The sequence below is a fragment of the Zootoca vivipara genome, chromosome 5, assembly GCF_963506605.1.
Source record: "Zootoca vivipara chromosome 5, rZooViv1.1, whole genome shotgun sequence".
Lineage (NCBI taxonomy): Eukaryota > Metazoa > Chordata > Lepidosauria > Squamata > Lacertidae > Zootoca > Zootoca vivipara.
The window spans coordinates 80,490,340-80,507,961 of record NC_083280.1 but is presented as its reverse complement, the minus strand read 5'-3'; the positions used below and the strand labels follow the sequence as shown (position 1 = coordinate 80,507,961).

At 43.2% G+C, this 17,622-nt stretch overlaps 1 protein-coding gene and 1 long non-coding RNA gene across 2 annotated transcripts in view; one reads left to right on the top strand and one right to left on the bottom strand.

Moving 5' to 3' along the window:
* The window catches only part of LOC132592175 (uncharacterized), an 89,983-nt gene extending 81,081 nt beyond the window's left edge, over positions 1 to 8,902 (top strand). Inside the window, exon 3 of the long non-coding RNA XR_009557635.1 lies at positions 8,167 to 8,902. This is a non-coding gene — a long non-coding RNA (uncharacterized LOC132592175). The remainder of the gene's footprint in view (positions 1 to 8,166) is intronic.
* RASGEF1A (RasGEF domain family member 1A) overlaps positions 1 to 17,622 on the bottom strand; it is a 215,449-nt gene that overhangs the window by 173,915 nt on the left and 23,912 nt on the right. The window lies entirely within an intron of this gene.

The following is a 17,622-nucleotide window of genomic DNA, read 5'->3' as shown; positions in this document are numbered from 1 at the left end:
AGTGATATAACACAAGACAACCTCTTGGGATTGAAACAGGCCACAAATTTTGTTGATTACAAATGTCAGTAGGTTTTGGCAAAGGCATTGGATATGTATCCAGAATAATCTAAACCGCCAGCTGATCGATTGTACATTAGGGTCACAGGGTTAAGGATCGCCTTATGATGTATATCAGAGAGGTATTGCCACTTTGGGGACGGAAGCACCTCTCCCTGTGCCCTACTTCCTGGGGAGTAGCTTAAGCCTGCCCCTCTCCACCTTGACTAAGGATCCAACTCAATGCCTTTTTCACCAAGTTGTGACAGTTGCTATGTGTTAGGTGAAAAAACCCCAGACAGGCCCAGTTTGTCGGGAGGGGAAATTCTTGCCTGGCCCCGAAAACTGGCAGCTGGGATTCCCATAGCAAGCTTATACCCATGACTTGCCCGCTTACCTTTGGGCAGGGTTCAGCATGCTGCATAGGCAGGAAGGGTGGAAAATCTGGCTCAGACTTAGCTGCCAGGTCTGGACACAGTCCTCTTAAATGCCCAAGGAGTAGACCTAAGTGAAGGCAGGAGGGGAAAGTCCCCACTCAGGTCCTCTACTTGAGACCCATCCCCTGGCCCAAACATGATTGGCTGGGGCCATGGGAAGGTTCCCATCAGTCTCAATGACCAACAGAGGAGGACATGACATCGCCTGCCGGCCATCTGGCGATCGCCTGGCTAAGTCATGGGCTGTGCCATGCCACAGCCGCCACCACTTCCCACATAGGAGGTAAGTGGACTTTTGTGCTGGTCAACATAGAAGCAGGACTGCACTGAGTAGCTCTGCCCATAGGCTTCACACAAAGTACCACCATCTGTAGTGATGGCGCCTTCATGTATACATAAACATGAAGCCTCCATCACAATAGTCATGCTCCTAATGTGACTGCTAGGGGGCAGAAATACTCAGTGTGGCCCCACTTCTGTCTCGACCAACACAGGAGCAAGAATCCCAGCTTAAATGAATTTCATAGGGAATCTGAACCATTTTAGTAATCTGATGTGCTTGGGGGCTTGCTTAGATGGAGTGGGGACTCTCTTTGGCAATTCTGTAGGAGAGCACTGTTCTGTGCATAACAGTTTCCTTAATGGATGAAGACCCAGAAAAAGGACCCATTCCAAATTCAGTGCATGTCTAAATCTTCAATTTGTCAGATATAGGCAATGAATGACAAATCATGGTTCAGTTACATCTAGCAGTCTTCTAGTTCATAATGTTTATGAGCTAGACATGGGGTAGCTGTCTAGATCTGCAATGGACAACTGGTGGCTTGTGAGCTGGGTGGAGCTGAACAAAATTGTACTGGGCTCTTAATATTTAATCAGGGTGGGTTTAAAAGATTGCCTGTTGGCTCACCTGAAAGGAAAGTAAAAATATCCCCAGCCATTTGTTACTTCTGTCTTCCGATTGATGGGGAAATCTGCAGAAAGAGCTAAATACTATTTTGGGAGCGACTAGATGAACTAGGTGCTACACTTAGTTATGGGATAGTTCCAACATTCTTGCTGATAATTGCTGGCAACTGCTAAGGATGGAACGAACTGTGTACTATTTAATGAATATCTGCTAGTGATTAAAAACTATTCTCATTGAGTTTTAACAGCTCCTGCAATGATTCCATACATACACACTCTGTAAATAATTGTAGCTTAGTTTTCGAATCGAATAACCTTCTTAATAGACTTTCAAGAAATATACCCAGCTTCTAAAGATAATTAGCCACCAATTTATTAAATTTACTAACCATGTAATACGCCAACATCTTCTTAATTAGCCAGTCTTGCAAAATGCCAATAAATGTGTTTAATGATCATTTGCAATAGCACAGGGTTGCATCCTTAATGAATCTACAGCATAGACTTTTTGTTCAGCCACCTCAAATAGCTAATAGCAATAAGTGTTCTAACCTTTTGAAAACTATGTTAGAGTACAGCCTCCGCTGTCCCTAAACCCCTCTAACATGTTTACAGTGTGTTTCCATGAATATCCAATTCCCGCTCTGCCATCAAAAACTGAATAAACAGAAAATTCAATGAAAGCAAATAGGGCCCTGGTTTTAGTGGGTTGGTGTTGGTTCAGAATCCCCCCCCCCATACTGATAAACTGATACTAGTGTTAATTGCAGGCCCAGGGGCAGTAGCCCAACTACACCAGGGGCAGATGTGTTGTAGGTAAAAATGAATTCAATTATTGGGATTGAAATAACCACAACAATTGATTACAGACCCTTCAGGTGTCCTGATTTTCCAGGGACAGTTCCGGAATTACGAAAGCCATCCCGGCTTTTGATTTGATCCGGGAATGTCCCTATTTCCCTTGCCAGTGCTTCCAGTGCTGAGCTCGGGAAGGAAGACGAGCCGGTGTTTGTCCTGAGTGACAGCAGCAGTGGCAGCTCAAAGGAGCATCCCATTCCCAGCCTCTCGTGTGGCTGCCTGGCGTGCTGATGGCATCAGGCAGCCGGGCAGGAGAGGAACAATTCACACACACCTCTCTCAGACGTGCCCTTGAGAGAAGACTGTGTGCTTTCTTTTGTCTTTGTTTTTATTTAGACTAGCTTCTTTTTAACTTATTGCAGGCATCCCCAAACTTTGGCCCCCCAGATGTTTTGGACTACAATTCCCATCATCCCTGACCACTGGTCCCGTTAGCTAGGGATCATGGGAGTTGAGGGCCAAAACATCTGGAGGGCCGAAGTTTGGGGATGCCTGTCTTATTGCATTATGAAAAAAAGCTTTAATAAACTCTTATTTAAAAGAGGCAAATTAAAAAAGAGAACTTTTTCTTCTGATCCGCTGCTGATCAAAATATCACCAAATGCATTGATTGTATATGAAACGAATGTATTGAAGTCCTGTATTCTATTGGATTACTGAGATAATATATGCAAGGTGTCTTAAATACTTGGAATATGCTAAATGTGTATTATTTGGTACTACTAGAAGGTCACATACATTGCCCAACCAGCGCTCTCAAAATCTTATTTTCCATTCCAATATATTATTATTATTATTATTATTATTATTATTATTATTATTATTATTATTATAAAATATCCCCTGCTCCCCCCAACACACACACATCCCTCACAGAAATACCCTGTTTCGTCTATATTTAAATATAGTATAAAGAAAAATAAATATATTTATCATGCAGAGATTAATATGTCTTATAGTTACACACATGAGAGGCAGAGCTGTAACAGAGAGTAAGAGAATCAGCCTTAAAGTAACTTACAAGTAACATTTAAAGACATGTAAAACCTTGACCCTGAGCATCTTTCTTCCTTTCCAAGCTGTTTTGGGAAGCAATCAAGCTATTACTTACTTAGCTTCCGCTCTACGTTTTTCACTAAAGTGGGAGCTGCTGTTAGGTTTTTTTTTGTACGTTTCTGTAATGTTGAGGTTGCGATGCAAGACTGGTTCTCGCACACACTTGCATGTGTGTATGTGTGAAGGAGCCATCACTGAATTAACGCCACAGATGGAACTCTCATATGGCTTCACAACTCTGCAAACAAAGTGCTTTTCAACGAACTTGGCTCCCATTTGGCTACAAGTCAAGTGCTGAGTCATTTGCCCAGTTAATGCATCTGGTGTTCTCCCAGAAGGCAGGATTAATGCGCAAGCATCAATTATATTCACGTCTGTGTCCACCAGAAGCTGTGCACATGGGGCCTCTGCACATGAACTGAATCATTACATGACTGTACATGTGAGATGGCACATTGATGGTGATGTAGATCAAAGCATCCAAGGGCTGCCTAATCTGCTAGTCCTTGACCTACTTGGATAGGAAATGGGACTAATTTATAACAGTACAGATCTTTCTTTTAATTAGATACAGTACATTCTAAAGAGACTGGGCAGACTTCTCAGTTGTGATACTGTGCATCATCTTCACATTTTGCAATACAGTTCTTGGCTCAAAAACATACTAACACCCACATAAAAATGCACATTTTAGGCTTTTTTCAAAACAAGAAGTGAATTTTGTAGTTTTTTTAAAAGTTGCAGATTGCAGATATAGGATGAAACAGACTCATAAATGAATACATGCAAAACTGAGATGGAAAACTTATTTCCATCTCTAGGTGAGGACAGTACTGTGCTCAGTTGAATTTGTCCAAGGTTTTGCTCAGTTTGGGTGCAAACTCATAATTTTCACATTTTTTGTTGTTGCTGCAGTTAAACCACAGAGTCTAGGGCTTGCTGATCAGAAGGTCGGTGGTTCAAATCCCTGCAATGGGGTGAGCTCCCATTGCTCGGTCCCAGCTCCTGCCCACCTAGCAGTTCGAAAACACATCAAAGTGCAAATAGATAAATAGGTACCGCTCCGGCGGGAAGGTAAACAGCGTTTCCATGCGCTGCTCTGGTTTGCCAGAAGCAGCTTTGTCATGCTGGCCACATTGTCTGCGGACAAACACTGGCTCCCTCGGCCTATAGAGCGAGATGAGTCCGCAACCCCAGAGTCGGACACGACTGGACCTGATGGTCAGGGGCCCCTTTACCTTTACAGAGCCGAGAAAAGGCTTAGATGAAAAATAAAATGTGGGGGGAACTTTTGAAAGCAAATTTCAAAACAGTTATGGGTGGCTTGTTTTTAATAGTGGCAGCTGACTGTAATAAATCATTTTGGCCAAGAAAGTAATGCCATTTAGTTTCCACAGTCTGTGATTTATAGGGAGATGTTTTCATGAGAAAAAGAATAATTAGATTAGTGCATGGAGAAGGAAAGGTAAATACACTTCTTTGACTCCAAGTTTCTCAAGGTTGGTGCCCTCCAGATGTTCTGGTCCAGCGGTGCCAACTTGAATAAAATATTGGGGGACGGGCAGGTAAGCCCTGCCCTTCAAAATTGGTCACATGATGCAACACATGCACAGCATTTGAATGGCAATGCCCATCAACTGGGGGGCACCCCCACAAATATTATCTTTTGGACTACAGTTCCCATGTGCCTGAGCCACTACAGCCGGTGATCAGGAAATGATGGAAGTTGTAGTTCAAAGCAGCAGCAGAGCACCAGGCTGGAGGGTCTGGGTGTAAACAGGAAAGTTATAGATATTACTTTTGAAAGATGAAAAGTATTCCTGATGCCTTCTCATACTATATTGCCTTTCAAGTAAGAATGGTGAAGGTTTGACAGGAATAGTGTGAACTTATTCCTCAATATATTTGCTCATTCAGGAAGGCATGGGTTTCCTATTCTTGAACTCTCATGTGCTCTCTTATGATTACTTAAATTCTGAACTGATGTTTTATAGCAGGCTTCCCCAGGCCCTCCAGATGTTTTGGACTACAATTCCCATCATCCCTGACCACTGGTCCTGTTAGCTAGGGATCATGGGAGTTGTAGTCCAAAACATCTGGAGGCCTGCAGGTTGGGGATGCCTGTTTTATATTTTAACATTTAAAAGAATGAGAATAGGCTTTTTTTGCAGTTCCTACATGGTCTTTGCTTTAGTGAAGAAAACCTGAAATTGTATACACAGTAGTTGACTATTGTGGCCAGACCAAGGGACTGGAAGTGGGGCATAAAGTTGAAAGGTGATGCTGTCTGGGGGCAGAAAATGGTACCTGGGAGGACAGGGCAGAGACTTGTTCTGTGCAACATCTTGTGCTAGGATGCAGATGAGCAGCAGTAGTTGGGAAGCAGGAAAGAAGCAAAGCAGGCAAACCTCTCAATCCAAGCAAAAAAAATCCCTTGCCAGAAAGTACAGTGGTACCTCGGTTTATGAACACAATTGGTTCCGGAAGTCTGTTCATAAACTGAAGCGTTCATAAACTGAAGCGAACTTTCCCATTGAAAGTAATGGAAAGTGGATTAATCCGTTCCAGATACGTCCGCGGAGTACTCAACCTGAAGCGTGCTTAACCCGAAACATGGGTGTAATTGGTTCCGGAGGTCTGTTCATGAACTGAAGCGTTCATAAACTGAAGTGAACTTTCCCATTGAAAGTAATGGAAAGTGAATTAATCCGTTCCAGATGGGTCCGCGGCGTTCGTAAACCGAAAATTCGTAAACCGAGGTGTTCATAAATCGAGGTTCTACTGTAATGGGAAAGAGGATGTGCTGCCAATGCCCTCCACCAGGGGCAGACTTTGGTAATCTTTCATAATATGGCACCCTCTGTGAGCCCAAACCTTTGTGTCCCCAAATAGATCTTCTCAATTATGGATCTTCTCAATTTTGTGGACTTTTGGCTCGGGGGAACTGCTCACACCACCCTAAATCCAGCACTTTCCTTTTGCTGGTGCCAGACTCCGCTATGGGAGAGATAAGAGTGAAAAAGACTCTCTTCCCCCACCGAATTGTATTTGGATGACTATGGCCTCTTGGGGTGCAGCAAGGCTAGAGCTAGGAATGCAGCTCCCTGGCATTTTTATGTGTTGATTTTTGGTCTGTTGATTTTGATGTGACTCTGTACTTGTTAGTTCAGATTATTTTCTTGTAACTACTGAATTTATGCTATGCAAGTTGTCTTTTCAAACGCAATGTTTTGAACGTTTCCTGTGGACCACTTTGGGCACAGCATTACTGTGGAAAAGGCATATATAAACTATACTGAACTGGAGAAAAAGGCTGGAAACTTAGAATCTGGCAACACAAACTTGAAAAGGAGACGTGGCAAGGACAGAGAATGCTCTTTCCTAACACAAAGCACAAGGGAGAAAGTGATTAATACTACTTGCCAAATGGAGATATTTTTAAACGGGGGGGGGGGGGGGACTGTGATCCATGGTTTGCATTGAGCGCACAGTCTGCACAAGACCAAGAGAAAGGAAACAGAACAGAAAATAGCTAATGGTCTCTAGATAAAGGGGAAATGATTGCTCCGTAACTGTCCTCACCCCATTTCTAGTTCTTTGACTTTTTCTTTTTGGTGATATAGGGGATTTTTTTTTTGCAAGAAGCAGGCATGCCGCTTCAGAAAGATGAGAGTCTACATGAGTTTATTCCTCGAGTGGCCTTGTGTGTCTGATTTTATTATGAGATTTAAAAATAACTACAACAAATGTTCACATAGTGTTTTTTACACAAGAGAGGCTTAGCTGTTAACCATTCAGTAGAGAACAAGTTCCATGCAATAGGGTGCTTAGGGAGGCAAAATGTCCCATGAGCCTCTGAGTGCTTGCTACTTTTGTCACTATTCACTTATGTTCGCAGCCTAGATTGTAACTACAGTGGAACCTCGGTTTATGAACACCTCGGTTTACAAATTTCCGGTTTACGAACGCAGCGGACCCATCTGGAATGGATTAATTCACTTTCCATTACTTTCAATGGGATAGTTCACTTCAGTTTATGAACGCTTCAGTTTATGAACAGACTTCCGGAACCAAATACACCCATGCTTCGGGTTAAGTATGCTTCAGGTTGAGTACTCCGCGGACCCGTCTGGAACGGATTAATCTACTTTCCATTACTTTCAATGGGAAAGTTTGCTTTAGTTTATGAATGCTTTAGTTTAAGTACTCCGCGGACCGTCTGGAACGGATTAATCCACTTTCCATTACTTTCAATGGGAAAGTTCGCTTTAGTTTATGAACGCTTTAGTTTATGAACAGACTTCCGGAACCAATTGTGTTCATAAACCGAGGTACTACTGTATACTGGATTGTAACTATACAACCCCCTTCCTCTTCAAATAAGTCTCCACTGTTATAGGGATGAGGTGTGATATTGTCAATGCAAAGCAAAGGAATTGTCCTTTGCGTGGTACAATCTCATTGGCTGCATAACAATTTCACTATTTCCAAGGATATTTCCAAGGATATTCTCCATGTGCATCTCAACAAGTGATTGAATAAGGCCTCTTATTAGATCGGGGGGGGGGGAGATGCAACTGCTTCAATATGCGATCCACACAATGATTGAGTATTGCATTATATGATTTACAGTATGCATGTTTACTCTGTGTGAGGAATTCAATATTGGCGATTTCTGGTGCAAACCGGCCTGATCTTCCCCTCTTGGACTAATGTGCAAATCAGAACTTAATTATTCAACAGTTTTCACACTCAGCAGCTTAAACATATAAAAATATGTTAAGAAATACTGTTTTGAGTGATAATATACCGGTATTTACAAAATGCACATTTTAATATGATACTTTTCTGGTGTTTTTTTTTGCAGATAAATACAGAAACGGGACAGAATGGATGGAAAAGAAACACAGGTAAGAAATGGATTAATATATCACCCATCTTGACTTGGAAGTAAGTCTCACTGTGGGTCTTACTCGCCAGGATTGCGAGCCATAGGGAAATTGTTATTTGAATAGGGAACATGATGTACAATTTGTCCAACTCTGTGCATAAGGCACAATGATTTTTTTCGTTGTCTTTCCATGAAAAGTGCTAGATGTGATACCAGTATAGGAAGGCAGATATTTTCATGAAAGTTGCTGGAAAGGATTTGCATTTCTGTTTGCCTACACCTTGAAATCTTGCCATATTTATGATTTAAAGTGGAGGTGTGATTTAACACACACACACACACACACACACAGAGAGAGAGAGAGAGAGAGAGAGAGGATCCCAGTGGCTTTCTCTGTTTAAATAATGAAAAGGGGCAGAATAGCTCATGAGGTTAGTAATTACTTAGGATTTTTTAAATTTTGTTTTACCTCTACTTGGAAAAGCAATTTGTTTTCACCTGACAGCTGTTTAGCATGTTGTGTGTTCAATGGTTTGATGGTTTTGGGCAAGTTTCTAGTGGGCAGCTGTCCATGCCACACAGTTGGTGCCCATGTTGACAATCTAGCTCCCATTGTTAAAGGAATGAATTGGGTGTGGGGACTGAACAGCTCTTCCCTTTACCCTAGTGTTACCGTGTAGATAGAATTTGGCAGTAAGAGCATAGGAGGCGGATTGTGTTCCTTCTGTTCATGTTGTACAAAATTCTAGTTACAGTGAAAGAAGTCAGTCTCCAGAGCTATATCAATTCAAGCATCTTCCTTTGCACAATAATACTGCCTTGAATATTTATTTATTTATTTATTTATATCTGAGATATAATACGGCATTCTCTTGCAAAACAACTTTCTTGTAGAAGCTATTTGCCTAATCATACCAGTGCTTAATAATAATAATAATAATAATAATAATAATAATAATAATATATTATTATTTATACCCCGCCCATCTGGTCGGGTTCCCCCAGCCACTCTGGGTGGCTTCCAACAAAATATTAAAATACAGAAATCCATCAAACATTACATTAAAAGCTTCCCTAAACAGGGCTGCCTTGAGATGCCTTCTAAAGGTCTCGTAATTGTTCTCTTTCACCTCTGGTGGGAGGGCATTCCACAGGGTGGGTGCCACTACCGAGAAGGCCCTCTGCCTGGTTCCCTGTAACTTGGCTTCTCGTAGCGAGGGAACCACCAGAAGGCCCTCGTCGCTGGACCTCAGTGACCAGGCAGAACGATGGGGGTGGAGATGCTCCTTCAGGTATACTGGACCGAGGCTGTTTAGGGCTTTAAAGGTCAGCACCAACACTTTGAATTGTGCTCGGAAACGTACTGGGAGCCAATTTATTTATGCTACCCTTTCTCCAAGGAGCTCAGGATTAGAAATAATAGAATCATAGAGTTGGAAGGGGCCATGAGGATCATCTAGTCCAGCATTGCTGGAATCTTTTGCCTAATGTGGGGCTTGAACCCATGACGCTGAGGTTTTACTACCTTCCCCCCCCTTCAATGCCTCCCCACTCCCCGGTTATTGTCTTGAGGATAGTGACTGACCCAGTGAGTCTTGCTACCAAACAAGAATTTTAACCAAGGATTCCCTAATCCTTTGGCTGCGCTATATCTTTAAAGCACATTCAAAACACACTTTCCCTCTTAAAAGCTTCTGGACACCATAGTTTGTTAGGGATTGTTGGGAATTATAACTCATTGAGGGGTAAACAACAGCAATCAGAACTCTTTGAGGTGGGGAATGAGCTTTAAAAGTACAGGGTGGAATTCAATATGGCGCCCTTCTGGTCATTCCATCTGCTTGCCAGATAGAATGATCACCCCTCTCATGGGCGTACCCAGGATCAAAACTAGGGGGGGCAAGGGGAGGGGCCAAGGCACGGAAGGGGAGGGGCCACAAAGTGGGCGGGAACAGCGAACTCGCGCTCCACCGGGCTGTGCCCCTCCCTAGAAGCAGGGCTGGTGGGCGGAGGCGGAGCCCAGCCCAGCGGAGCGCGAGTTCAGCGTTCCTGCCCGCCGCGCCGCGCTCTCTGGTTCCCCGCCGCGCTTGGCCTTGCCAGAGGGCGCGACGGGGAGCTGGAGGGAGGGCGCAGCGCGGCGGGCGGGAACGGCGAACTCGCGCTCCGCCGGGCTGTGCCCCTCCCTAGCAGCAGGGCTGGTGGGCGGAGGCGGAGCTCAGCCCAGCGGAGCGCGAGTTCGGCGTTCCCGCCCACCGCGCCGCGCTCCCTGGTTCCCCGCCGCGCTTGGCCTTGCCTGAGGGCGCGCCGGGGAGCTGGAGGGAGGGTGCGGCGCGGTGCGGCGGGAATGGCGAACTCGCGCTCCGCCGGGCTGTGCTCCGCCTCTGCCCACCAGCCCTGCTTCTAGAGTAGGGCAGCTGCCCTAACTTGCCGCATGGTGGGTACGCCCTTGACCCCTCTCCTCCATGTGCTGTTCTGAGGGTTCTCCTGACATCCCCCTCCAAGCTGATTTTGGGGGGGACATAGTGGAGGAGAGGGGGGGAAGCCCCGTTATGTAAGCAGAAATCCTTGACCAGGCTTTCACTTAAAGCAAGGGAAGGGAGTGGGGGAGGTAATGGTTAACACAAACCTAGATATATTCCCTTTTCTCTCTACCAAAGCATGTCCGTATTTATTCTTGCCTGTGTCATATCTACCTAAGACCAAAACAAGCCAACATAATACATTGTCTGTTGGGAATAAAGGTAATTAAGTCAATTGCACATGTCACCGGCAACAATGAGACCTATTTTATGCTGCTTAGAAACAATGTGATTTTAAGTAGGGAACACAATGCACAATCTAACTCTACACATGATGTGCAACTGCGATCTGGAAAGTTTGAAAGTGGCATCGCCAAATGTTTCAGCCCATTCTCTTCCCACCTTGGGATGCTTGAGGAATCTAGTTATTGCTGATTCCTGTGCAAAATGTAGGGATGGATGGACCAGCCCATTCCTGTTCTTTATCAGTTTTGCATATGCTCAATACATCCTGGTTTTTGTGGATTTTTCAAAGCAAACGAAACTTTCATATGCAAATACCATAGTTCCCATTTTACCATATTTCCCAGTGTGCTTCCCCCTAAAACAGCACATTTTGTGCATTTTAAAACTAAACCTGTAAAACAGAATTTGTAGAAGTGTGCCGTCCAATTGACAGGTGTATTCTGATCTGCATATAAATCCAGAACCAGCAAATTAGGTAGGTTTAGAATATGGACCGTACAAATTTCTTCTCCATCCTTAACATAATAATCCAATCCTTTTACAGTGAAGATAGGAATTTAGCTACCCTTCTCTTAATCCCACCAATATTTGAGGGTAATTGCCATTCAGAATACAGGCAAGTGTAACAAATCTCATTGCTTTTTCTATTGTTAGGCTATTATTTTTAATATGTAAGCCATTTTTGGAACAGTTCAAAGTGGTATGTAAAATATTCTAAACAAATAGAAACAGTCCATTATGAATCTGACATGTCTACAGTGAATGCTTGCCCGTGGAAGCAAAGGACCATTTTTAAAAGTTAAACCATTAAAACACGAATACTACTTGCTGAGACAGCACCATTCTGTTCAGCTGCACAGCATGACCCAGCAAGAGAACCATCAACAATTGGTATTTGGCCTGCCAAGGAGAAAGAATCACCAGGAACCAAATGTTTGACCCTTTAGGCATAGTTTGGAAGAATTATGAACTAGGAACAAAGCAAAACCTGCTCGCAATATTCAAAGATAATACCCTATTTAATTGAGCAACGGGCCACCAGCAGGTGGGGAAACCCAAATTTCAATGCTCCTTTTTAAAGCCTAGTTTTTAGATGCATCTCTCACTGTGCAGCTCATACCAGGACCAGGCGTTGCTATTATCTTATTTTTAAAAAATGGTTCAGTGCCATTGCAGTATGGATGTTAGAACAAGGCTAAGCTAGAGAAAAGGCACACAGACAGATGGGCTGCAATTTGCACAGGATTTTTTTGGAAAGCCACGGCAAGAAAGAAAGGGGAATGGCTTTTGTGTTTGTGTGTGCAGCTGAAAACAGAGGGATGAAAGATGGTGGTTCCTTTAAGCATCTAGACTAATTTGAATAGGGCTTGTGTTGCTGGCACACTGGTTTAGTAGGTCAGGTAGAAGGTGGGCATGTAAAGGAGTGAGTCAGAGCTCAGTGGGAGATCACATTATCCGCATTCTTAGTGACTGGGGTTCCATCCTTTACATTTCCACTTTAAAAAAGGATCCTAGTGACTATCATCAGCATCACGATTCATGACTCAAACCTGAGCAGCCTGGAATTGTTAATACAATTTAAGATAGCGGGGCTAAAAAAGAACTTTTCTGAACCCCTGAGAAACCTAAGTAGGCAATACTTGACTGGATGGACCAGTGGTTTGAGTCTTCAGGAGGTAGATGCTTGCATGGGTGGTGCCATGTATGTTGGAAAGAATTGGCTCACGTTTCAAGACAGGTGATTATTCACAGACTCTCCAGTTGTCCCTATTTTTCAGGGACAGTCCTGGATTTACAGAAGCTGTCCTGGTTTCTAATTCGATCCTGGAATGTCCCGCTTTTCCTTAGGATGTCCCCAGTGCCTTTTTTTCTGGGGGGAAGCAGGGGAATGCATACCCCTAAACATTTTGTGAATCTAAGTTTGGCCTCATTGAGGGACAGTGTTTCAATATGAGTAGGAAAATGAGAGTACCTCTAAACATTTTTTTAAGAAAAATAGCACTGGGCATCCCTATTTTCATCGGAGGAATGTTGGAGAGTATGGAGTTATGGAGCCAAGAAGATAAGTATTGAGACAACCTTCAGAAGACACTTGAAAGCAGCCCTGTATAGGGAAGTTTTTAAATGTTTCATCAAGTTTTTATATATGTTGGAAGCCACCCAGAGTGGCTGGGGCAGCCCTGCCAGATGGGTGGGGTATAAAGAATAAAATTATTATTATTATTATTATTATTATTATTATTATTATTATTATTATGGAATAGGACATCCCTATTTTCATTGGAGAAATGTTGGAGGGTAGGGATTCGGCAGGAACTCTTATCTGTAGTTGGTTTATTAGTTCTATGCATAGGAGTTCAACATAATAAACAAAATGGACTTAGATTCTAGAAATGTAGGACCTAGTTCTGCATGAACATGCATAGATCTGAGTTGTAGATGCCACTGCACTTGCTGGCATTTGTTTTTTAGTAAATGGCTTTTGGATTAGGCTGCAAGGTACTGCAAGCTGTGACTTTATGGGAAGAGCAAACAATCTGTGTGTTATTTCTCATTTCATTTGGGTAATTGGTCCCTCCACTGAGCTTGAGGCCACACAACATTTTGGAACAACTGTTGTATACTGTAAAACCACCTGCTAGCACGAGAACATGTGTTCTGCATACCTAGAACAAGCCAAGTTAAAATGTCATGAATACTTGAAATCAGTATTTCCCCAAACTTGGATCTCCAGCTGTTTTTGCACTACAGTTCCCATCATCTCTGACCACTGGTCCTGCTAGGTAGGGATGCTGGGAGTTGTAGTCCAAAAACAGCTGGAGACCCTAGTTTGGGAAACACTGCTTTAAACTATGTGAGTATTCAGATCAATAGTGAACCAGAATGAAGCAGTTCACAAAGAAAAGAACTTCAAACTGTTATGGACAAGGTTCCAATGAAGTGTCAATGAATGAACAGATACAGTATATAGAACCACATCCTTAGTCAGGACAGAAAAAGGGTGATAGGGGATTTTTTTAAAAAACAAACTTTGTAAAAAAAATAAAAAAGTCTATGGAGAAAATGGAAAGTGAATCTTGAGTTGTGGAGAATTAAATACAGCCTTCTATTTCCATAGGAAATACTGTATCTATTACTGTGTGTGCGAAGACTAGAGCATATGATTGTGTGCCGATCAGGCCCCACCTGCTATGGGAATCCAGCCCCCAATAAGTTTCCACTTGGTTAATGTGATCCTCAGCCCCAAAAGCAGCGCTATTTTTCTAGAAAAAGAGGTGCTGGAACTCACCATGAACACCTCCCTTGTTCTCTTAGAATGGCAATGGCGCCTACCTGTGAGTTCCAGCTGAAAAAAAGCCTTACCCAAAAGGTTCCTCATCCCCAAATAGACCTTGGGCTGGATCTAGATGCGTCAAAGAAGCAATTCAGTTAAACGCGTTGCAGACTCATACAGGGAAATCCAGTAGGGAAAGATGGGACTCCACAACTCCATCTGATGTCAGTGTTACATCACATACAGTGGAACCTCGGTTTATGAACACCTCGGTTTATGAATTTTCGGTTTATGAACGCCGCGGACCCATCTGGAACGGATTAATTCACTTTCCATTACTTTTAATGGGAAAGTTCGCTTCAGTTTATGAACGCTTCAGTTTATGAACAGACTTCCGGAACCAATTACACCCATGTTTCAGTTTATGAACGCTTCAGTTTAAGTACTCCGCGGACCCGCCTGGAACAGATTAATCCACTTTCCATTACTTTCAATGGGAAAGTTCGCTTCAGTTTATGAACGGTTACTCCGCAGACCCTCTGGAACGGATTAATCCACTTTCCATTACTTTCAATGGGAAAGTTCGCTTCAGTTTATGAACGCTTCAGTTTATGAACAGACTTCCGGAACCAATTGTGTTCATAAACCGAGGTACCACTGTATACAACGCATATGAAACACTTTTTCTTTACCAATCCAGCTGAGTCCATACTGTAACCCAGGAAGGAAGTTTTTATGGAAAACACTGCACTTGCTTTTTAAGCACATGTGTGCCACAGTTGCTGCCTTTTGTTGCAGCTATGTGGCAGCGATGGCCTCCCCTAAACTCCCAACAGCCCTTTTCTGTAGGGGGCACCCAGCTGTACAACCCTTTCCTGTGGAAGACTGATACAATACCTTGTCACAATTACCTTGCCAAATGTTTTAGACGCTCAGTGTGATAGTGACATTGTGACTGACTCTGTATAATCAGTGTGGCGGGAGCTGCCTGCAGCTAAACCACCCCCCAGGGGATGATCTTGTACTTTCTCACTGTCTGAGCACTGTCTAAATATCTAGGAAGAGAGAGAAGGGCTCCTAAGGGGGGAAAAAATGAGGAGTCTCTCTTTTGGATGTGTGGTGGGACTGAACATCAGAAAACCTGTTTGTTTAATTTAGTTTCTCACCTTGGTGTGATTGTTTAGACCAGGCATCCCCAAACTGCGGCCCTCCAGATGTTTTGGCCTACAACTCCCATGATCCCTGGCTAACAAGACCAGTGGTTGGGGAAGATGGGAAATGTAGTCCAAAACATCTGGAGGGCCGAAGTTTGGGGGTGCCTAGTTTAGACTGAAGGCAGTGTAAGTCACCACCTGGACATTTTGCGGGGCGGGGAGGGAGATGAATGAAAGTTCCGGTTTCCTCAGCACATTATTAAGATTGCTAGTAGCTAAAATGTGACAATGTATGTGATCATGTGAAGAAGAAAATAAGAATCACCCTGTTACCTTTCTTCTAGAATAGTCACATTTACTCTCTTGGCTTAGATGCCATTCCATAGGGGCAGACCTGGGTGTAAGCCTCATTGAACATAGTGGGCTTTGTTGTTACAGAGAAGCTTACCTCAGCTAGAACTCTGCACATGCCCTGAGACTATGTGCTTATTTTGGTTTTTGCTCTTAGCAAGGAATGCAACATTGTTGTATAAGGAATCAGAGAAAGCTACAGTACTTCAAGCTAGGTCTCTCACTAGAGCAGCGTTTCTCAACCACTGTGCCGCGAGACGCTGGCTGGTGTGCCGCGACGTGCGGCGACGAGAAGGGCGATTTGCATTGTCACGTGCCTGGCGGCCGCCAATAGGCAACACTGACCCGCCAGAAAGCAATATTTCTCCTCCTCTTCCCCAAAGCTCAGTGCAAACGAGCCTGGCGGCCGCCAATGCACAACACTGACCCGCCGGAAAGCAATATTCGGCAAGCGTTTCTTACAGTCATAATTATAATATAGGGCAGCACAGAGTTAAATTTTTTAACTTTTTTAATGGTGGTTTGCCTCGTGATTTTTTTCACAGAACAAGTGTGCCGTGGCCCAAAAAAGGTTGAGAAACACTGCACTAGAGGGTAGTCCAACATGAAATATTAGGAGAAGGCGTAGTGATTCCCACCAAATATAAACAATCATTTAAGTGCATGCCTAACTGATCATTGAAACCTCTGTTTTATCTAAAGCAAGCAGATGACTTTATTCAGCATTAATTAAAGAGGCAAGTTCCCTGGTAAATGGATTACTTAAAATTATATTTCCTGGGAAAGTGTCCTTTCCTGATGAAGACACAGTTGTACACTACTAAGAGCATGCTCTGCTTGACCAAGATACCCTTTGTGACCAGCCTGTTCCTCAATTGCATGAAAATTATATCGCGATATCTAATGACTTCATTACGGTTTGCCATAAAAACAGGAGCAGCTCAGATAGCGGAATGGTGCCACACCACCACCCTTCTGACACTGCCCACCCAAAATGGCCGCCGAGATCTCACAAGAAAAAACAAGATGTCCCATTTTTTCCCAGGGCGCTTGGAAGATATGCAATGTGCAGTTGTGTCCTGGGTATTAGGGATCATGGGAACAGTTCTTGTGGTTTCAGATAAACTGGACAGTGCTGTGCCAAGGTCCATCTTGAGGCTGCTTCAACCAAGAAGTAGAAAGGGACATGGGAATAAAATGGTTTTGTGGTAAGAGGCCTCGAGGACCTTACTGTGCTCTGATGACACAATTAGATGAATTTGGTCACAGTCCAAATCAGATTCAGAGCAACTCTCTTAAATGGGACCCATTTGAAAGCAAGTCAATATCCCAAAGGACCAGAAAAGACTTCTTATGTACGGAACAACTGCCGCCCGGATGCGACTAGCCCAGAGATGGAAAGAAGACAAAGCCCCTACAAGAGAGGAATGGCAAACCAAGCTGATGTACTATGCCAAAATGGCAAAGCTGACTGGAAAACCCAGGAACCAAAACTACAAAAGAATGGGAAAAAATTATAAGTTATCTGAGAGACCACTGTAAGCAGATGGAAACAATGGCAGGATTTTGATTTCACTTAGAGCGTAACAATTATCATGGACAATATGAACTGATATAAAAGTTAGAGGTCGGAAGAAGATGCAGTTTTAAATGTTTAAAATGGGACTCCATGGAGGGGGTAGGGAGAAGTCTTGAGATTCGGAGAAATCTCTGTATATGGATATACATTTGGTTTTTATAACTTTGTATTGGTAAAATAAAATAAAAAGGATTTTTTAAAAAATGAAAGCAACTCAATGACATCTTCTTTTGCACAAGTTGAAATGCAAACTCTGATCACTACATTGGAAGGAGAATGATTCCTAAATGAACCATCTTCTAGGAAGAC